This window comes from Pelophylax lessonae, assembly GCF_965119305.1.
Source record: "Pelophylax lessonae genome assembly, chromosome: 10".
NCBI classification, from domain to species: Eukaryota; Metazoa; Chordata; class Amphibia; order Anura; family Ranidae; genus Pelophylax; species Pelophylax lessonae.
In genome coordinates this window covers 42261891-42285129 of record NC_138777.1, presented here as the reverse complement: position 1 = coordinate 42285129, position 23239 = coordinate 42261891, and the positions used below count along the sequence as shown (strand labels likewise).

The window sequence follows — 23239 nt, the reverse complement described above, 5'->3', positions numbered from 1 at the left end:
TGCTCAGAATGCGTTTCATTGAGTCTAGAGAGTGTTTCACACTGGTCCAATAGGGAGGCGTGTTGGACAGTGGGAGGAAACCTGACCAATGGATACATAGGCTTTGATACAGTCCTGGTGATTGGCAGAGACAAGCTGTCTTGGTGCATTCTGGAATACTGTATAAAAGCCAGGAGCACATGTGCTGCGGGGTCTTTGGCTGGTAAGCAGAGTCCTGGAGGGAGGGTGGCGGCTGCCTCCTCCTCTGTAGCAGTGGCACGTGGCATCAAGAGGACGTCCTGAGAGCCAGAGGAATGAAGCGGAACCCAGAGTTCCAGGAAAGCTGACTGAGGGGGTGACACTGTAGACCCTAGAAAAACAGCATCGTGAGTACCGGGGATCGTGTCAAGGGGCCTGACCTGAAGGGGGCAACCCCGGAGTAGGATAGTCAGTGGATGGGTGTCAGTGATCAAGAAAGAGGATACTAGGAGAGTGTCCTGAAGATATCTTTAGTTCATCAAGTCACCGGAAAAGAGACTTAACCCTAAATCCACGTAAGTGGCAAGGTGGATCAACAGCCTGGCTGTATCAAGAGATAGATGTCCTCCAAAGAGAAACTAAGAAAAACTTTTTTTTTTCTTTCAAAAATGTCGTTTTTTTTTTCATTTTCTTTAGCAAAAAATAAAAAAAATCAGCAGTGATTAAATACTACCAAAAGAATGCTCTATTTGTGGGGGGAAAAAATATAAAAAATATATTTGGGTACAGCATTGCATGACTGCGCAATTCTCATTCAAGGTGTGACAGCGCTGAAAGCTAAAAATCAGCCCTGGGCAGGAAGGGGGGGGGGGGGGTGTCCAGTAATGAAGTGGTTAAAGAGTTACTAAAACCACAACAGTAAAATCAGTCTGTATATGCAGTAAAGCATGCTTGTCATACTCACTGTGGAGGGTCGGTGGTCCTGTATCCTGATAGGTCAGTCAGTGCAGAATGAAAACTCCTACTACAAGCTTTAACCAGACACTGATACAAATCAAAAGACTGCTATATACTTATAAAATGAGAAAAGGTATTTAGCAGTTTATATTTACTAAAATAATTGCATTCCATGTTCTGTGTGCTGTGGGAGACCAGATATAGTGATTGCAGGCTCCTGGGTTTAGTAACACTTTAATTAATTGATTTCCTTGTAGCAGTGTTCAGTAGGATGCCAACAGCGCTATCTGAAATACACAGAAAGGCCACTAGAGGTCACACCTCCAAATCCAAATGTGTCGCAGCAGGTAAGAAGGTATCTAAAACAGTGGTGGCTGGCGCTCCATGGATCGGGGGGGGGGGGGGGAGGCGGTTGTTAGACGGACCCTGACCACGGGCCACACCAGCTGCAGCCCGCACCGTACCCCATACCCCCCCCCCCCCCGATCGCCAGTTCACTCACCCTGTGCTGCCCCTGGACTGACATGTGGAGGCGGTGGCGGCGGCTTCCCCCTCAGTCTCCCCTGTGTCCCCCTTCGTTGGTCGGGCTTCCACTGCATCTCCTCCTCCTCCGTCAACAGGATGGCTTCTCCTTTCGGCCAATCGAGAAACGGTGAATCCGTGTGACTATAGTGAATGTTCATTTGCTATTGTCACACAACTGGGTGGGGTCAGGCCCCCCCGAGCCCACCCTTTATTGAAGCTTATTAGAGCCTCTGGCTCTAATCACGTGCTTAAAAAAATAAATAAATCCCCATTGGAATCCATGCGTTCGGCGCCCTGCATGTAGATTAGGGGGTCAGACGCATGGATAGGGGGGCGGCGCCCCTGTGCCCCTAATGGATTGATCTAAAATAAATACACATCAAATCTGTATCCCTTTAAGTTAACCCAAAATGGAAGGAAAACATGAATGGCAAATAAAAAAAGGACACTTCAAGCTGAACAGGAATTTCCCTGGGAACGTCTTTATGTCTTCAACGCATTTCGAAAGAAGGCCAATAGACAGACCCTACGGTGCTATGAATGGGAATGACAGCTGGACAAGGAGATCAGACACTGGCAAGCACGCATAGACAGCGAGGGAGCAAGTAGGGTCACACGACCGCTCTGCACAGCCCGGGGCAACTACAGCAGCCAGGGACCTTCCAAATCAATGATGGCTCTCAGTATTTAAAAGGGCAAGCTTGCTCTAAGGCGAATAAACACTGAAAAGAACAGCACAAGGTACATCAGCCATCAAAGAAGGAAATGACCACAATCTTATCCATTTTAAAGGCATCTGTATTCAGGCTGAAACTAGGCTTTGTTGGCTTGAGAAGAATCACATTCGGAATGCACACAGTGGGATTATTAGGGTCATAAAGGGTTATGGTCTTTGCAGGGTATTATGGAAGAACTCCAGCCAGCGCTTCTAACATTTACACTATGTACCTAAAGCAAAATCAAGGCAAAAATGTAAAAAGAAGAAAAATAAAAACAAACATTCAGTACGTTTCTGCAATATGTGTACATCTCCCCATGTTATATCCCCTTAAAGATCCCGCACATACGCACAGATATCTGTTGGTGTGCCATTAACCACTTTAAGACTGGAGGATTTTCCTGCTTAAAGTGGAGTTCCACCCATTTTAATGACTTTAGATCTATGTAATCCCCTTTAAAACTACTTTTACCAATGGAAAGTTTTTTTTTTTGTTGCTAGTAAATACCTTATTTTCTGCTTTATTTATCCTCTTCTCACTTCCGGGTCCGGTCGGCGATTACGTCATTCAGCGATTCGCAGTGTGTGCTGGGATGTATTTCAGGGCATGAAATCTCGCAGTATTGCACAGGAGCTGTACTGCGTGCTCTGCCCCGCCTCCGCCCCGCCTCCTCTCAGTGAACTGTATACTAGTCTGGGTACTAACTTTTGTGAAATACTATATATACTGTATGAAAGGATACTAGAAAAATAATGGACTTTAAAGGCATGTACCATAAAAATAAAGTTAATAATCTACATTAAAACGGTTTCTTCCACATAGTACAAGAATTAATAAACAAACAGTACATCTAAAATTGTATTGGACTACCTGTGGCTCCCCTACAAGATATGATACCATCTATAATGCTGTTCATACAGAACTCAATGCCTCCGCATAAGTAAATCCTCAAGGTTGGGGATACCACTTGTCCTCATATGTATCTTGGAGTGTTCCTGCTCATTTGTTCTGCTCAACATGTTTCACAACCATAAAGTTGCTTCTTCAGGAGCTTTGATACCTCTATTCAGATAAGAACATATATTTATTAAAGTGCAGAAAATCAGAACAGGGTAATTACATATGCTGGAAACTACATGTGCCAGACACTCACTTGAATCATGGACACCTCAGCCACAGCGCTGACCCCCCTGAACCTGCAGGAATCCCCTGAAGCGGCCACAATTGTCTCATATGCCAGAGTGTGGGGACACACAAGATAACTAAGGATATTATAGAGATATATTGGGTATTAGTAAATGTTCTGTCTCTGTACAATGAAACATATAGACTAGACTATATATACTTTTATACTAGTCTGGGGACTAGAAGTTTTTATTCGTAATGTAATTGTTGGGCCCTGAGTACCAAGGAACCTATAAGATAAACATTAGTGGATCCTAATGAGTAAACATATAATGAATCCCTTGATACCCCTACAAGACTATATAGTGACATAGTGATATCATTGTACCTTGATGTAAATGTTTTTGCACGTAAACCAGAATTCCAGGGTTTTAGGGAGGGTGCGATCCAAGGACAGGGTAATTTCCTTGCACTCCTACTCAACACACAATGGTCCCTTTGGTAACACCCTAGGGCAGTGGTCCTCAACTCCGGTCCTCAGGGCCCACTAACAGGCCAGATTTTAAGTATTACCTTGGAATGATGCAGACTAGAGTACTGCAATCACTGAGCAGCAAATGATATCACCTGGGATGTATTTCAGTTGTCTTGCAAATCTGGCCTGTTAGTGGGCCCTGCAGGCCAGGGTTGAGGACCACTGCCCTAGGGCAGTGATGGCGAACCTTGGCACCCCAGATGTTTTTAAGCTACATTTCCCATAATGCTCAACTATACTGCAGAGTACATGAGCATCATGGGAAATGTAGTTCTAAAACATCTGGGGTGCCAAGGTTCACCATCACTGCCCTGGGGGTATAGTAGGTAATTATGTTCGCTTCCTGACATAGAAGACCAGAGACAAGGAAAATAAGTACTAGAGGGACTGTGTAACGGCCAAAAAAGACCAGCCCACAGTCCAAGAAAAAGAGAAAAAGCACAGAGAGAGATAAGCAGTGCCACCTAGCTGTATAAAGGTTCCAAAGTGGCGCACCAACCTGCAGTTTAGTATCCCTGAATTACAGTACATCCTTGGTCTCCAACACCGTAGGGGGAAGAGTAAGGAATGGAGGGAAAAAAGACGTAAGAGTGGACAACCATCTCCCTTAAAAGCGCCTAGGGAAATGGCGATTGTCTTCCCTCTATTTGTGTGTCCCGGCTGGGATCAGCGGACGTGCGTCTGATGTTCCCCAGCCCGGGAGCTGTCTCACACTGTGAGTTTGGGGTGGAGGAACTTGACTGGCCTGCACCTGAGTCCTGACCTCAACCCGATAGAACATCTTTGGGGTGAATTAGAGCACAGACTGCAAGCCAGACCTTCTTGTCCAACATCAGTGCCTGACCTCACAAATGTTTTTCTGTAAGAATTGTCAAACATTCCCATAGACACACTCCTAAACCTTGTGGACAGCCTTCCCAGAAGAGTTGAAGCTGTTATAGCTGCAAAGGGTGGGTCAACTCAATATTGAACCCTACGGACTAAGACTGGGATGCCATTAAAGTTTATGTGTGTGTAAAGGCAGGTGTCCCAATACTTTTGACAATATATGTACCGTGTAGCGCAATTTACATTTTTGTGTGTAGGCACGACCGACAAGTGCATTTACATTTGTACATGAGTGTATGTAGGGGGGGAGGCTCGAAAAAAAAAAATCTGGAGGGGATTTTAGGTGCTTGGGTGTAACTTTCATTTTTTTTACACTTTTTAACTTTTTACCAACCGTTTTTTGATGTCACAGGGGACAAAATTCATCATATGTGATGCATTTTTTGGTGACAGGTTCTCTTTAAAGAGACATCAGGGGTCTAAAAGAAAAAATTAAACTAATGCATGCATTAACTTCCTCCCTGGTCATACTGGCTGGGGAAAGTGACACCAGGTCCCAGGAATGATGTTTTACATGTTACTTCTGGGTCACTAACAGGTCAGTTATGGACATTCGCTGATCTCCGTCCCCCCTCTACCTGGCATGCTGGTGCTTGGTCCGCTAATGAGTGCGCAGATCCCAAGAAACATGGTGGGGGTGGGGAGTAAGCCCCCGTTCACACTAAGGCGACCTGTGAGGCGACCTGGTCGCCTCACAGGTCGCCGTAGGTCGCCTTCCATAGGGAAGCTGCGGACCCGTTCTAATAGGAGCGACACAAGTCGCTCCGACTTAGAAAAAGGGTCCGGAGCTTCTTTGGGGCGACCCGGAGGCGACCGCCATAGACTTCAATGTTCGCGGTGCGAAGTAGCGTCGCTCCTATGTGAATGGGGGCTCAGTAACAGAGTGTGTGGAAGCTGCGCTGCTGTTGGACTGCTTCATCTGACAGTTGGCTTGTCAAATTTACACTCCCGCTGGCAGCATATCTAACCCCCTCCCCCCCCCCAAAGCCACTGATGCATGTCATACATTGGTGGCAGTAAAAGGTTTATTGCACTCAGATTTTCATTTTGCTGCTATTGTGGATTCATAACACAGCATTTTTGTAGACTGAGAGGTGTCAGCCCTGCCCATTGCCTTTTGCTAAATTACCCAGCTACTTACACTGTCTTCTTATCTAAAGCATAGGGACTAACTGTTATGCAGTCCAACATAAAAAATCATCTATTTGAGATAACACAAGCAGGGAGCACAGAGCAGCTCTTAAATTCTGAGCAGATCAATAATTTTCTTGCACTTCACAGATATATTTTGCCTGTTTATTATGTATTCGGTCTGACCAGACTATCGAGGTTGAGCAACCCTCCCCACCCCCCCACACACACCTGTACTCAATCAGTGTCCACCATCAAGTGGATATAGGAGCATTTGCACATCCTTCCCAGCAAGGAGTATTATCTCCAAGGGTTAGAAAGGCTGGATTCATCTCTTTTTCTATGGATAGTGTAGGACCCACTGATAATGGGGTACTTTGACGCAGTAGTGGGCTTGAGCACGATATGGCCATATGGTGGGACCAAACCCCCATTTTTATTTATGGATTGTCTTCAGATTTGGTAGTTATTTCTTTTGCATTTGCGCGCTATTCTTTTTTAATACTTCACAGATATAACAAAAGATTTAATAAGAGGAGTTCATTGCTAGGGTAGAAGAACTACATCCAGCAGGTTTGCATAATACAGAGCCTGCATCCCATCCTACATAAAAGAGCTTTGTATTCCCCATTCAGCCACTAGATGGCGCTGTGCTTACAGCAAGTATACTAGGATCAGCAGTAGGAGACTTGTCACAGGGATGGCAGGGATGCCATAAATGACACAACTCCCTTCTTCCCTCTCCCTTGGAAATTGCTGTGAAATATATGCACTGACAACTCATTATCATTGTTGTCAGGTTTGCCAGGAGAACTCATTTGTATATTCAGGACTTGGGTTGATCTCAACAGGTACAAAATAATATATCTGGAAAAAATTACTCTGTTACAATTCTGTTAAAACATTTCCAGAACAGCGAGGAAGGCACTAGAAAGAGGTTTCAGTTACATAAAAAAAGATACAAAATTAAATCTCCTTTTTTGTTCACAAATGATAACATTTTAATTTTAAGGTGGTATTAAACCCAAAAGGAAACATTTAATATATTGCAGGTTACAGAGGCGTAACTAGAACCTTCAGGGCCCCTATGCAATACGCCATGAAGGGCCCCCCTGACCCCCCCGGACAGGGTCCTTCCCCCCCAGCCTGGTGGCGGAATGCCAGGGCTGGTCCCAAGTGCGATGTTTGTGTGGTAGTTCTGCCACTGGTGTCAGTAGTTTTTTATTTAATTTTTTCTACCATTTTTTTTAATTCATTTATTTTTTTACAATATTATTTTTTTTAAATAATGTTTTACAATTTTTTAGGAGCCCCGTTGGGGGGCTTTGGTAATATATCAGGAGTCTAAACAGACCTCTGATGTTCCACCTTTGAGACAGAGAAAGGGGATGGAGGACACAGTTTCCATCTCCTTAACTGAACCCTCAGCTGCACAGAATAAAATGGATAGGAATAGCTCTGTACAGAGCATCCAATTCATTCACACACTGAAGCATAGTAAACACAGTTTACTATGTTTCAGTTATGAATAGACAGAGTCAGTGATCGGTACGGATCACTGACTCTCCATTCAGAAAAGGCTTCATTCTGACAGATCCCCCGCGGCAGCTGGTGGTAGAGGGGAGGGGAGAACCTTGCAGAGCGGGGGAGGGGGAGGCAGGAAAAAGCACAGGGGGACTGGAGAGCACACAGGAGTGGAGGGGAAGAAGCTGCATAGGAAGATCTGTGGGGGTAGCTGCATATAAAGGAACCGATCTCTTCATCCTCCTCTCCCTCCCACGGGCATTCAGTGGTTGCAGGAGGAAAATGGAAAGATGGGTTTCTCTATGGAAGTGTTTCTCAATCTTTTTCCAGTTAGGGCGCCCTGGAAAGTATTTTCAGTCTGGAGGCCCCCCCAGTCTAAAGGCCCGTACACACGATACGAAAATCGGAAGTAAAATTTCGTCCGACGGACGATCTGCCGATTTTCGGATCATTAGTATGGTGCTTTCGACAGCCGATTACGAATTTTCGGACGACAAAAAATGGATGTGCAGCAGGGCCGGACTGGCGTATCGGGATACCGGGATATTTCCCGGTGGGCCGCCGGCCCTGGGGCTGCTTTGATAGGGCCGCCCGCAGAGCGCCGCTTTAAATATTGCCGGCCGCTTTAAGGATTCCATTGGGTGCCGCTTTAAGGATTCCATTGGGGCCGCTCGCCGCTGATTGGCCGCTCGCGGCGCTCCTCGCCGATTGGCCGGCGGCCGCTGACGCTGTGCAGCCAGGCTGCGTGCACTGCCCCGGCCCCCTCTGCGCTCCCGCTGTACCTGTGAGCGGCATGACGTCACGGCGGGGCGGCTGCGCCTGCGCGGTGGACGGCGGTGCTGCTGGCTCTGGCTGCCTGGTGCATCTTTTCAACTGGAGTCTGGCGCCGATGATCCCTCCCCCCTCCCAGTCTCCCACACTGCACGCACGCCAGCATGTGATCGCCTGGTGGTAAGTAGTATATCATCATGCTGCCAATGAATGGGGGCAATGCTGTGCGCTCTGCAATGAATGGGGGCAGTGATGTGCGCTCTGCAATGAATGGGGGCAATGCTGTGTGCTCTGCAATGAATGGGGGCAATGCTGTGCGCTCTGCAATGAATGGGGGCAATGCTGTGGCGCTCTGCAATGAATGGGGCAAGCCTGTGGCGCTCTGCAATGAATGGGTTGGGGGCAATGCTGTGCGCTCTGCAATGAATGGGGGCAATGCTGTGGCGCTCTGCAATGAATGGGGGCAAGGCTGTGGCGCTCTGCAATGAATGGGGGCAATGCTGTGGCGCTCTGCAATGAATGGGGGCAATGCTGTGGCGCTCTGCAATAAATGGGGGCAAGGCTGTGGCGCTCTGCAATGAATGGGGGCAAGGCTGTGGCGCTCTGCAAAGAATGGGGACAATGCTGTGCGCTCTGCAATGAATGGGGGCAATGCTGTGGCGCTCTGCAATGAATGGGGACAATGCTGTGCGCTCTGCAATGAATGGGGGCAATGCGGTGGCGCTCTGCAATGAATGGGGGCAATGCTGTGGCGCTCTGCAATGAATGGGGGCAATGCTGTGGCGCTCTGCAATAAATGGGGGCAAGGCTGTGGCGCTCTGCAATGAATGGGGGCAAGGCTGTGGCGCTCTGCAAAGAATGGGGACAATGCTGTGCGCTCTGCAATGAATGGGGGCAATGCTGTGGCGCTCTGCAATGAATGGGGGCAATGCTGTGGCGCTCTGCAATGAATGGGGGCAATGCTGTGCGCTCTGCAATGAATGGGGGTAATGCTGTGGTCACTGTGCATTGAAAGGGTGGCACGCTGGTCTCTCTGCATTGAAAGGGGGGCACGCTGGTCACTGTGCATTGAAAGGGGGGCACGCTGGTCACTGTGCATTGAAAGGGGGGCACGCTGGTCACTGTGCATTGAAAGGGGGGCACGCTGGTCACTGCATTGAAAGGGGGGCACGCTGGTCACTGTGCCTTGAAAGGGGGCACGCTGGTCACTGTGCCTTGAAAGGGGGGCACGCTGGTCACTGTGAATTGAAAGAGGGGCACGCTGGTCACTGTGCCTTGAAAGGGGGGCACGCTGGTCACTGTGCCTTGAAAGGGGGGCACGCTGGTCACTGTGCATTGAAAGGGGGGCACGCTGGTCACTGTGCATTGAAAAGGTGGCACGCTGGTCTCTCTGCATTGAAAGGGGGCACGCTGGTCTCTCTGCATTGAAAGGGGGGCACGCTGGTCACTGTGCATTGAAAGGGGGGCACGCTGGTCACTGTGCATTGAAAGGGGGGCACGCTGGTCACTGCATTGAAAGGGGGGCACGCTGGTCACTGTGCCTTGAAAGGGGGGCACGCTGGTCACTGTGCATTGAAAGTGGGGCACGCTGGTCACTGTGCATTGAAAGGGTGGCACGCTGGTCTCACGACGCAATGCTATGGGGCTGGTATGTAATTTTTTCCGGGGCTGGTATGTAATTTTTTCCAGGGCTGGTTTTCATACCCAGTCCGGCCCTGATGTGCAGGCTATAAAAGTTTTATCGTACGTCAACACAACGTCCAAATTTCCTTTAATTAGTACAGTTTTCGTCCGAAAAAAATTGTAAGAACAAGACTAGGCATTCTCAGAAACAAAAGAACACATACAAAACAATTCAACACATGACATCACTTCTGAAGTTGAATTCTGTCCTACGAGAATTTTTGTATGAAAGTAACCTCTTCACTTTCCATATGAGACTAACATACAACAAAAAACGGATGAAAGATCGTTCGATAATCTGATCGTGTGTACGAGGCTTTAGACTTGGTTCACATTACTCATGTCACAGACAAACACACAGGGGTGTCATTCATTCTTGATGGTACACCTACACATTGGCAAACATGATGCATTTTTGGTGCAGCACAATTAAAGATAAAAAAAGATAAGGGAATTTTATTTCCCTGTGTTTCTGTGGGGCAGCCCACTGAAATGAATTTGCTGCCCTATGCGCAGCTGCACAGATGTGAACCAAGGGCTTGTTCACATGTGAGGTTGAGGGGTGGTAAAAGCACACATTTTAGGTGTTTTTTTACAACCCCCCAACTGTTCACCCTGTGTTTTATATATATATATATATATATATATATTTATATATATGTATATATATAGTGCCTTGCGAAAGTATTCGGCCCCCTTGAACTTTGCGACCTTTTGCCACATTTCAGGCTTCAAATATAAAGATATAAAACTGTAATTTTTTGTGAAGAATCAACAACAAGTGGGACACAATCATGAAGTGGAACGAAATTTATTGGATATTTCAAACTTTGTTAACAAATAAAAAACTGAAAAATTGGGTGTGCAAAATTATTCAGCCCCTTTACTTTCAGTGCAGCAAACTCTCTCCAGAAGTTCAGTGAGGATCTCTGAATGATCCAATGTTGACCTAAATGACTAATGATGATAAATAGAATCCACCTGTGTGTAATCAAGTCTCCGTATAAATGTACCTGCACTGTGATAGTCTCAGAGGTCCGTTTAAAGCGCAGAGAGCATCATGAAGAACAAGGAACACACCAGGCAGCTCCGAGATACTGTTGTGGAGAAGTTTAAAGCCGGATTTGGATACAAAAAGATTTCCCAAGCTTTAAACATCCCAAGGAGCACTGTGCAAGCGATAATATTAAAATGGAAGGAGTATCAGACCACTGCAAATCTAGGAAGACCTGGCCGTCCCTCTAAACTTTCAGCTCATACAAGGAGAAGACTGATCAGAGATGCAGCCAAGAGGCCCATGATCACTCTGGATGAACTGCAGAGATCTACAGCTGAGGTGGGAGACTCTGTCCATAGGACAACAATCAGTCGTATACTGCACAAATCTGGTCTTTATGGAAGAGTGGCAAGAAGAAAGCCATTTCTTAAAGATATCCATAAAAAGTGTTGTTTAAAGTTTGCCACAAGCCACCTGGGAGACGCACCAAACCTGTGGAAGAAGGTGCTCTGGTCAGATGAAACCAAAATCAACTTTTTGGCAACAATGCAAAACTTTATGTTTGGCGTAAAAGCAACACAGCTCATCACCCTGAACACACCATCCCCACTGTCAAACATGGGGGTGGCAGCATCATGGTTTGGGCCTGCTTTTCTTCAGCAGGGACAGGGAAGATGGTTAAAATTGATGGGAAGATGGATGGAGCCAAATACAGGACCATTCTGGAAGAAAACCTGATAGAGTCTGCAAAAGACCTGAGACTGGGACAGAGATTTGTCTTCCAACAAGACAATGATCCAAAACATAACGCAAAATCTACAATAGAATGGTTCACAAATAAACATATCCAGGTGTTAGAATGGCCAAGTCAAAGTCCAGACCTGAATCCAATCGAGAATCTGTGGAAAGAACTGAAAACTGCTGTTCACAAACGCTCTCCATCCAACCTCACTGAGCTCGAGCTGTTTTGCAAGGAGGAATGGGCAAAAATATCAGTCTCTCGATGTGCAAAACTGATAGAGACATACCCCAAGCGACTTACAGCTGTAATCGCAGCAAAAGGTGGCGCTACAAAGTATTAACTTAAGGGGGCTGAATCATTTTGCACGCCCAATTTTTCAGTTTTTTATTTGTTAAAAAAGTTTGAAATATCCAATAAATTTCATTCCACTTCATGATTGTGTCCCACTTGTTGTTGATTCTTCACAAAAAATTACACTTTTATATCTTTATGTTTAAAGCCTGAATGTGGCAAAAGGTCGAAAAGTTCAAGGGGGCCGAATACTATTCGCAAGGCACTGTATATATATATATATATGTACAGTATATATGTTTTTTTCATATATACTGTATAAAACAGCTGAAACGGTATTAATAAATAGACTCAAAAGTGCCATGAAATTACAGCAAGGAGTGCACCTCAATTTCTTCATTGAGTCCTCCTGGCGTAAGGTCATTTAGGCAGGATAGCCTAAGTCTCCTGCTGACACAGGCGTTTAAAATGAAAACGCTCTACGGCAGGGAGGCTCCCGGGGGCGGCCTCAGTAACCCAGACTTGGAGGCCTTCTGTGGATTTCTGATTTTTCTCTAAGAAATGTCTGGGAACACTATGTTTATCACTCCCTTTCTCAATGAGCCGCCTGTGTTCACCAAATCGCTTGCGTAAAGTGCAGATGGTTCTGCCTACATAAAACATGTCAGACAGTACACAACATACTTGCTAGAGCAATAATGGAACTCTTTGATGGTATAGGTTTTACCTTTAAACCTTGAAAGTTTTTTTACCGTGATGGACAAATTGCCAAGTTAGACATGTTTTTTTTTACGACATTGGAACAGGCCGACCAGTGGGATCAAAGGAAGGTGGCAAGAGGGCTATCTTGCTTTTGATATTCCTAGCTCTGCGATATGATTCCTTGGGTTTCTCTGTGAGGAAAGTACCCAAAAACGGATCCCCAAGTAGAATCGACCAGTGTTTGGCTAGAATACTCTCCATTTTTTGTAACTGTCATTGAACTGGGTTGTGAAGCGTATCGGTTGGGGAATAACTGATATTTTAGGTCTTGAAGGGGGTTTGGAGGCATGATGTTGAAACGCCTCCAACATAAGAGTGGGGGGTACCCCTTATCCTGAATTTTTCTGGTAAGGAGTTCTCCCTGACTGTTGTAGTCCTCTTCCCTGGTGCAATTATGGCGAATCCTGTGAAACTGACTTTTTGGGATATTATTTATCTGCCTCATGGTGACAGCTGCGATAATGGATAAGCAAATTGCCAGCAGTGGATTTAGTGAAATTAGTGGCGTGTATTTGTGCACCACTGTGATAAAGTTCCAGGTCTAGGAAAGCTAAACTGTCAGGATCTATGACATGAGTGAAGTCTAGTTCGAAGGTATTCTGGTTACAGTACTGGGAAGGATTCCATACTCTACCTTGTACCATTCCATATAATTATAATGTCATCGATGTAACGGCCATAATATATAATATGGGCGGCAAAAGTATTGTTATTGATAATGTGCTGGAGCTTCCAGTATCCCATAGTCAAATTGGAATAGCTGGGGCAAAATTGGCCCCCATAGCTGTGCCTTGGGATTGTATTTAGTGAACACCATCAAACTCATAGTAGTTATGTTTGAGGCAAAACTGTGTTGCCTCAAGGATAAATTGAGCCTGTGGGGATTAACCAGGGGGTCTTCGGATAGGAAATGCTCTAAGGCCTTTAAGCCTACATCATGGGGAATAGATGTATAAAGGGACGCCACATCTAGTGAGACCCACGAATAGTTAGGCTCCCATGTGTAACGTGAAAGCATTTATAATAGATGTGTCCTGTCTCTAATGTATGATGGTAGGCTCTGGGCTGGAGGCTGAAGGAACCAATCAACATACATGGAAAAGCCGCTGGTAACGCTCTCCATTGAGGCCACAATGGGACATCCAGGTGGATTGCGTAGGTCCTTATGTATTTTCAGTAGGTGGTAAAAGTATGGTGTTTTGTAAAATTCCTAATTGATGAAAGATAGCTTGGCCTTAGAGATGATACCATCTGTGAATGCTCTATGGGCTAGAGCAGTGGCTTCTGGAATATATGTAGGTAATGGGTCCTGGGTAAGCTTGATGTAAGTGTTACTGTCTGAGAGCAATCTCAATGATTCTTGGATATTGTCAGATCTGTCCTGGACTACATTACCTCCTCCCTTATCTACATTCCCATAGACACACTCCTAAACCTTGTGGACAGCCTTCCCAGAAGAGTTGAAGCTGTTATAGCTGCAAAGGGTGGGCCAACCTAATATTAAACTCTATGGACTAAGACTGGGATGCCATTAAAGTTCATGTGCGTGTAAAGGCAGGCGTCCCAATACTTTTATTACTATAGTGTATATGTGGTCTCACAGAAGTGGGATTTTTTTCCGTTGGGCTTCATATATGCGTATCTCCCTTTGTACTGTGAGCGTGTCGCATGGCGCACTCCCAGCACAGAGTCCAGGGTTTCATCAAGAGCCCCAGGCCCCGTACAAACGATCGGGACCTAGGACACCCGATTCAAGGTCACCTGATCGCTGTGGTAGCCTCTGATTAACTACCACAGTGATCAGTCACTGTGAAGCCCGCCCCTGTGTTTTTATCTTTCAGTGAATGGAGAGGAAAGATACAATGTTTCTTTCTCTTTCCTTGCAGAAAGAAAAAAAAGTGTTTGAAAAAAAATAAAAAATAAAAAAATAATACAAAAATAAAATAAAGAAAAAATACCTAAATCAAGGTTTGATCTAGGTCAGTGCCAGGATTAGTGTTAGGGTCAAAGGTCAGGGTCAAAGGTCAAGATCAGTATACGTTGTGCAGGATTTTTATTTTTTTTTATTGGCATCAGTGTCAATTAGTGTCAGTGTGTTTTAGGTAAGACAAATTAAAAAAAAAAGCTAAACGCGCACTTTTGCTCCTGGGCTGTACTACGGTTACAAACAAAAAATAACATACACATACAGTATGTGGCATCGCTGCGATCATCAGGAGCAGGAGAATTTATTTTGGGTTGTTCTATGGTGGAAGGTTATGGTAGTAACAAAAAATATACAACTTCATTTTTTTAAAAAAAGATTTCTTTTTACTATTTTGGGCCAGTTTTCCTTTCATAATAAAGAAAAAAAAATCAAGTGATATCCATTGCTCTTTACCACCAAATGAAAGTCCAATTTGTCCAGAAAAAAACAAAAACAAAATTTAATCCATAAGTAGTTGTGATGATATATACGGTTTTACTAACACATGCAAAAATTGTGCTTAGGCATTTAGATTTGTTTTACCCTTAGGCGTGAAGGGGTCAAGCAGGTTGTAACCCTAAAAAAAAAATAAAAAGAAGGCCCTGTTCCTTTAAAGCATGTTAAACCACATAGTGCTTGTGCAGGGACATTTGCCCTTTCTATGTTGTAATATACCTGGTTGATCCTGCCTGTTCCTGTGTGATGACCACGGAAATCCTGACTGCTGATCCATGATACCGTGGTCAGTTTATGTGCCTCCGTTATCCTGCTTCTCTCCTCTCTCCCCCTTCCTCCCTCTCTCCCTGTCACTTCTTAGTGTGTGAGCAGATAAAAAACCCGCCTCTCCCCTCCTGCCGCTATTCCATGCGGCAGAAAAGTTAGTGATCTTAATTCCTGCCAGGCCCTCTGTAAATACCTTTTTTCACATCGCTGATGTGCAGTCACGTGCCCGGATAACGTCAGAGGGAAATCTCAGCCCCCCTCACTCTAATCCTTAGATCAAGGAAAGACAGGGGTGGGCGGTCACGTGACAGCACATCTGTGATGTGAAAAAAGGTATTTAGCTGTCACGTTTTCATTATTACAGAGGAGCTGGCAGGAATTGGGTTTACTGGCTTTACAACCACTTTAACTTCTTCATCCCATGCTGAGCAGCTGCCCTGCTGCATACTGAACACAGGGGGTCCCTCGCTTGGCATGGATGCCATTCGAGGTGCAGTTTGCATTCATCTCAATGAATGCTGAGCATTTTCTGATTAGACGAGTTGAAGAGGTGGGGTGGTGATGTCATGATCTCCACCTTGTCCAAACAAAGAATGCTTTGTATCAACGCAATACACTGCCCCTTCACATCACACACCAGTGCACATGCAGTATAGAGTCCTTTGTTTGTTAAAGCATTGTGTATTATTAACAATAACAATTGATATGAATTTGTTGTGTTTTTTTTTTTTTTTTTTCATATAATAGTTGAAATACTTGTTAGAACCTTTTTTTACTGCTGATCTCCTTCAGCCTCTTCCTGCCATTTCCTGTCTAAATACCCTCACTCCAGTGTCAGCTGCTCGTCATTACTCTGGATGGACTTCATTAAAGAGACAACAGTGGATTATGCCTGTGCAATGTCTAATGATACAGCCTCTTGTGGTATCCATTAGGGGTGCATGTGACATGATATACTGGAGAACAATTGGGACCCTAAATCTAGTGTTTAAAGCTGAGATTTTAGTATTTGGGTTTAAATCTACTCAACCACTTCTGGACCGGAAGGATTTACCTCCTTAATAACCAGGCCATATTTTGTGATTTGGCACTGTTTTACTTTAACGGACAATTGCGCAGTCTTGCAACGCTGTACCCAAATAAAATTGTTATCCTTTTTTTCCCCACAAAATCAAATAGAGCTTTCTTTTGGTGGTATTCGATCACCTGTGCGATTTTAATTTTTTGCGCTATAAACAAAAAAAGAGCAACAATTCTGAAAAAAAAAAAGAAAAAAAACAATATTTTTCACGTTCTGCTATATAACATTCCCCAAAAAAATATTTAAAATCAAAATTTAACATTTTCGGCCAATTTGTTTTCTGCTACATATTTTTGGTAAAAAAAATTGCAATAAGCGTATTTTGATTGGTTTGTGCATTTATGTCATTTTTTTTTTTTTACTAGTAATGGCGGCGAGCTGCGATTTTTTGCGGGACTGTGACATTGCGGCGCACAGATCGGACCCCTGAATGACATTTTTGACACTTTTGGGGGTACCAGTGACATTACTACAGTAATCAGTGCTAAAAATATGCACTGTTACTGTAATAATGACACTGGCAGGGAAGGGGTTAACGTTATGGGTGATCAAGGGGTTAAATGTGTACCTAGGGGTGTGTTTCTAACTGTGGGGGGGACGTGGCTTGTGAAATGACCATAGAGACCTGTGATCCTATATAGAAGGATCACAGGCACTCTATGATCATTCCAGAGAGAAGAACAGACAGCTGTGTTTACAACAGCTGGCCATTCTTCTCTCTCAGCGGGGAACAATCGCGGGTGTCAGGCGCCAATCGGAGCCGCCTGCTCTCTGCATCGGCTTACATCATTGTTTAGTGATTGTCCAACGGCAGCCACCAGCACCAATAAATATCGTTTTTTTTGGAGGCTGAATAACCCAAAAAGATTTTTATTGAGTTATTTATTGAGTAACGCCATCCAAGTAGTTGATCGAATACAAAACAATATGTAATTTCTTAAATTGATTTATTAGGCGATATCCCGTGTATGGTTGAGACCCAGGTCTCTTGGGATTAGGGGTAATAACTTCTCGAGTTATTCCAGAGTCAGGCATTCTCTATGCTCCTAAATAATAGAGTAGTCCTTCTGGAATGTGTAGGACAGACCAAATAGGATCCAGGTGTTCATGAAATAGGGTCTCTTTCCACTGCTGACCAATGGGCCAGCTATATCAGAGTCCACCGTGGCTACATAAATTATTAAAGTCAGGCTACGACCAAGCATATTATTTTTATTTATCATAGAGTTTCCCTAACTCCTATAGACTCTATGCATTCCTTTTTTTTATTACTTACCTCCAAATAGGACTGATGAAATCCTTTTCCCTGCCCCATGATATGATCATATACCTGTATCCAAGAGGGCACTTTGTATTTTATCCATCAGACATAGTTAGATACGTGTCCTGCCTTAGCTGGCAGTGAAGAGTAAAGTTATCAACAGTGACAATAATGATAATCCTCCCTCTTAGCGCGTATAAAGGATCAGATGCACAGAGTGACACCACTGCAGTGAAATCACTGCAGGCCAGATAACGTTGTCACCCCTCAAGATGTAGGCCAATGGATTAGCAGGACCACCAGGTTTTTTTTTATTTACACAATTTTTTTTTTAGAAATGTTTTTATTCCTGTTCAACTGATCATCAAAAAAAAGAGAAAACACAATTCATTCTCTGCTTCCATTTAACTCCTAACATTGTAGTTCTGTATTTTAAAGTTACAAATAAACATCAGACAAAGAACATAATGATATAATAAAATAATATAGAAAGAAGACAGAGAGAGGGAAAAAAAACAACAACACATGAGCATAGATTCCCCTGAGCCCAGAAAAAAATCATAAAATATAAAGAATATCTCCTTGGTATACAAATATCTTATAAGATTCAACATCTAATCCAAGAGTCATTTTTAAGGCATTCCATTTTTAATTCAATGAGCTATAAACCTGTGGATAGTCTGCAGACATCTTCATTTTTTCCAAGCATCCCGCATATTAGATAGGTAGGGCTAATAGGTAGGGCTAATTTCAATGCAAAGACACATATTTCTTTTGCATTATTTAACATGACCTACATTGGGGCCATTGAGAACAAAAGTAGCCACCCTTCAACAGGAATAACAAAATAAAAAAATGATTTGGAGGAGTCAGAAAGCAATAGAAGGTATTTCTTTTAACTAAGAATACATACTTGAATATCATTTTTTTTAGTTTAATGTCACTTTAGTACATAGGGTACTTAGCTATTTTAAAATTCACACAGTTAGACCTAAGATCTTAGATATAGAAGGTTATGTAGACAACTGGAAGGTATAGTGTTACCATAATCCCTGAACAAAGGTTTTAAGGAAAAAAAACCCTTCTTGGAATACCACACTTATAGTGGGGGAGAACCACCCATTCCAAAAGAGGGGTCTCCAAGTCCTTTCCTCTAAAACTGGTGATATAGTCCCCTGTTTGTTACGATTGTGTCCTTCCCCGAATGGGGATTACCGTTTTCAGTGCTGTGGAGAGAGATACCACTCCCTAATGGCGCTTTTCCACTGCATGGAACCGTACCGGTTCGGTACGCTTTTGTGCTTTTCCACTGCGGTACCGCATGGTATAGGGTCGGAACGGTTCGGTACGGTACGGTACGGTATAGGTTTGCTTTTCCACTGCATGGAACCGAACGGTACGGTAAGGTACGGCTCTGAAAAAACAGTACCTACTCGATTGTGGTTCCAACAGGTACCAAACTGGTACCATATCCCACAATCCTTTGCATGCAGTCACTACTAGCCACTGATTGGTCAGAGAATCCCACCCACCCCGTTGTTATCCCACCCACTTAACTTTAGTACTACTTTAGTGGAAAAGCAAACCTATACCGTACCGTACCGAACCGTTCCGACACTATACCATGCGGTACCGCAGTGGAAAAGCAAACCGGGCCAAGCAGGGCCGAGTAGAGCCGAGTCGGTACTAGCCGGTACTTGCAGTGGAAAAGTGCCATAAGTAGCACCATGTTTGCTTTGTTTTTATGTATCTGATGGACCAATTTATGTATGGCTAGAATGTTGTACTATCACATTGAATTTTGAATAATGAAATATTGATTCATAAGAATTAGAATTTACCTTTAATAAACAATTTTAGAAAAATATATTTTCTACATGTAATTTATTGTTACCTTTAAAGTCCCATTCCAAGAAGGGGGTTTTTTCCTTAAGACCCAAGATCTTAGATATTACCTTCCCTACACTTGACCAATATGTTTGAGTAACCGGGCAGGACCACCTACAGTGTGTCTGTGAAGGTTCTCATTTAACCAGGTCATAGGATATCTAATAGTAGTTAGTCACATTAAACTGGATTTGTTCAGTAATGTTGAAGTTTTATCGTAGTACCACCAGGATCATGCCTCTGTCTCAGAGGAGACCTACAGTGTGTCTGTGAAGGTTCTGATTTATCCAGATCATGGTATATCCAGTAGAACTTTGTCACATTCAACTGGGGCTTTTTCTGTATTGTTGAAGTCTTATCGCAGTACAACCTCTGTCTCAGAGGGCATCTACAGTGTGTCTGTGTATGTTCTCACTTATTCAGTTCATGGTATGGCAAGTAATGGTTAGTCACATTCAACTGAGCCTGTTCTGTAATGTTGAAGTCTTATTGTAGTGCCGCCAAGACCATGCCTATGTCTCTGAGGGCACCTATACATACCTCCTAACTTTTTGAGATGGGAACGAGGGACACCTATTAGCCAAAGTATGTAGGTGTAGAACACACCTTCATGGCCCCTGAAAGGAGAATTATAAAAAAAAAAAAAAAAAATGAATAGTTAAACCCACAAGTGCTTTTTTTTTTTTTTTTTTTTTTTTTTTTTTTACCACTACTATTTCTTTATACTGGCTTTTGAAATTTACAAATTCAGCAATTTAGAATTTGGATGAAAGGTTTAGCATTGGGAAATACTTTTTGAAAGATAAAAAGTGCATTTCATATACAACTATATAGATTAGACCAAAATGAGGGACAAACGAGGAAAGCTAGACAGAGAAACTTTGATCCAAATCAGGGGCAGTCCCTCGAAATCAGAGACATTTGGAAGCTATGCCTACACAGCATATCCGTGAAGGATTTAATTTATTTATCTATCGTATGGCTAGTAACATTCAACTGAACCCATTCTGTAATGTTAAAGTGTTATCGAAGTACCACCAGGACCATGCTTGTGTCTTAGAGGGCACCTACAGCTTATCCATGAAGGCTTTCATTTATCCAGGCATAGTATGGCTAGTGGTGGTTAGTCATATTCTACTGAACCCATTCTGTAATGTTGAAGTCTTATTGTAGTACCACCAGGACCATGCCTGTGTCTTAGAGGGCAGATACAGCGTATCTTTGAAGGTTCTTATTTATCCAGGTGATGGTATGGCTAGCATTAGATAGTCATATTCAACAGGATTAGGACAGTAATACTGAATTATTTTTGCAGCTTTCTAAGCCACTTTTTCATGGTTTGGAAAGCTATAAGCTATGAAATGTCTTCAAGTCTTATTGTGGTACCACCGGGACCATGTCTGTGTCTCAGACTGTGTTAGTGAAGGTTTTCATCCAGGTCATAGTATATCAGTAGTTAGTCACATTCAGCTGGACTTGTTTTGTAATATTGAAGACATTTCATAGTTTACCTTCTTTGTGGCTTGATAAACTACGAAACATCTTTAACATTACAGAAAAAGTCCAGTTGAATGTTGAAAACATTTAGTAGTTTCTAGCTTACCAAGCCATGAAGAAATGTCTTGGGAAACTACGAAAATACTTCAGTATTACAGTACAAGTCCAGTTGAATGTGACTTATTACTGCTAGCCATACCATGACCTGGACAAATGAGAATCTTCATAGATATGCTGTAGGTGACCCCTGAGACACAGGCATGGTCCCGTATATCAGTAGTTAATCACATTCAGCTGGGCTTGTTTTGTAATGTTGAAGACATTTCATAGTTTACCTTCTTTATGGCTTGATAAACTACAAAACATCTTTAACATTACAGAAACAGTCCAGTTGAATGTTGAAAACATTTAGTAGGTTCTAGCTTACCAAGCCATGACGAGTGTCTTGGGAAACTACGAAAATACTTCAGTATTACAGTACAAGTCCTGTTGAATGTGACTAACTACTGCTAGCCATACCATGACCTGGACAAATTAGAATCTTCACAGATATGCTGTAGGTGACCTCTGAGACACAGGCATGGTCCCGGCGGTACTACAATAGGACTTCATTACAGAACAGGTTCAGTTGAATGTTGAAAACATTTTGTAGTTTCTAGCTTACCAAGCCATGAAGAAGTGTCTTGGGAAACTACGAAAATACTTCAGTATTACAGTACAAGTCCTGTTGAATGTGACCAAATACTACTAGCCATACCATGACCTGGACAAATGAGAATCTTCACAGAAATGCTGTAGGTGACCCCTGAGACACAGGCATGGTCCCGTATATCAGTAGTCACATTCAGCTGGACTTGTTTTGTAATGTTGAAGACATTTCATAGTTTACCTTCTTTGTGGCTTGATAAACTACGAAACATCTTTAACATTACAGAAAAAGTCCAGTTGAATGTTGAAAACATTTAGTAGTTTCAAGCTTACCAAGCCATGAAGAAATGTCTTGGGAAACTACGAAAATACTTCAGTATTACAGTACAAGTCCAGTTGAATGTGACCAACTACTACTAGCCATACCATGACCTGGACAAATGAGAATCTTCACAGAAATGCTGTAGGTGTCCCCTGAGACACAGGAATGGTCCCGTATATCAGTAGTTAATCTAATTCAGTTGGACTTGTTTTGTAATGTTGAGGACATTTCATAGTTTACCTTCTTTGGGGCTTGATAAACTAGGAAACATCTTTAACATTACAGAAAAAGTCCAGTTAAATGTTAAAAACATTTAGTAGTTTCTAGCTAATGCCTCGTACACACGCATCGATAATTGGCCTTGAATTATCAGCCGATTTTCGGCTTGTTAGTATGATGCTTTCGACAACCGACTCCGACTTTTCGGCCGAAAAAAATCTGGTGTGCAGGCTATAAAATTTTTGTTGGCCGTCAACATAACGGCCGATTTTCCGTCAGTCAGTACAGATTTCGGCAGACAAAATTCTGATGAGCAAGACTGGGCATGCTCAGAGAAGAAAAAACACACGGAAAGTAAACCAACACATGACATCACTTCTGAAGTTGGTTTTTGTTGGCTGAGAAAATTAGTGTGCAGTCTAGAGCACATTTCAACCAACACAACAACACTGGACAAAAGACGGCTGATCGGTCGGCCGATAATCGTTGCGTGTGTACGAGGCATTACCAAGCCATGAAGAAATGTCTTGGGAAACTACGAAAATACTTCAGTCTTACAGTACAAGTCCAGTTGAATGTGACTAATTACTGCTAGCCATACCATGACCTGGACAAATGAGAACCTTCACAGAAATGCTGTAGGTGCCTTTTACAGGTAGGGTCCTGGTGGTATTATGATGAGCCTTCAACATATATTTATCACTATTAGCCATACCATTACCTGGATGAAAGAGAACCTTCACAGACACATTGTAGGTTCCCTCGGAGACACAGGTGGTACCACCATAAAACAATGTGCATGAACGTAGAGCGACCATGAACATCCCTATAGGGATTATTTCACGGGAGGGCTTGTTGCCATCTCTGCCTGCCTTTTTGTGTCATTTTAATGCTAGTTAAACATGGAAATACATAATAATGTATGTGAATAAATGAATGGTTTTGCTGGATGGAATTGGTAGCCAGATTATACACAGACAGTGAATAGATGTAAGAAACAATAACTGAGCAACAGTGTCTGTTCGTA

General features: G+C 43.3%; 1 long non-coding RNA gene across 1 annotated transcript in view; it reads left to right on the top strand.

The window, feature by feature from the left end:
* LOC309565207 overlaps positions 1–23239 on the top strand; it is a 1884446-nt gene that overhangs the window by 485505 nt on the left and 1375702 nt on the right. The window lies entirely within an intron of this gene.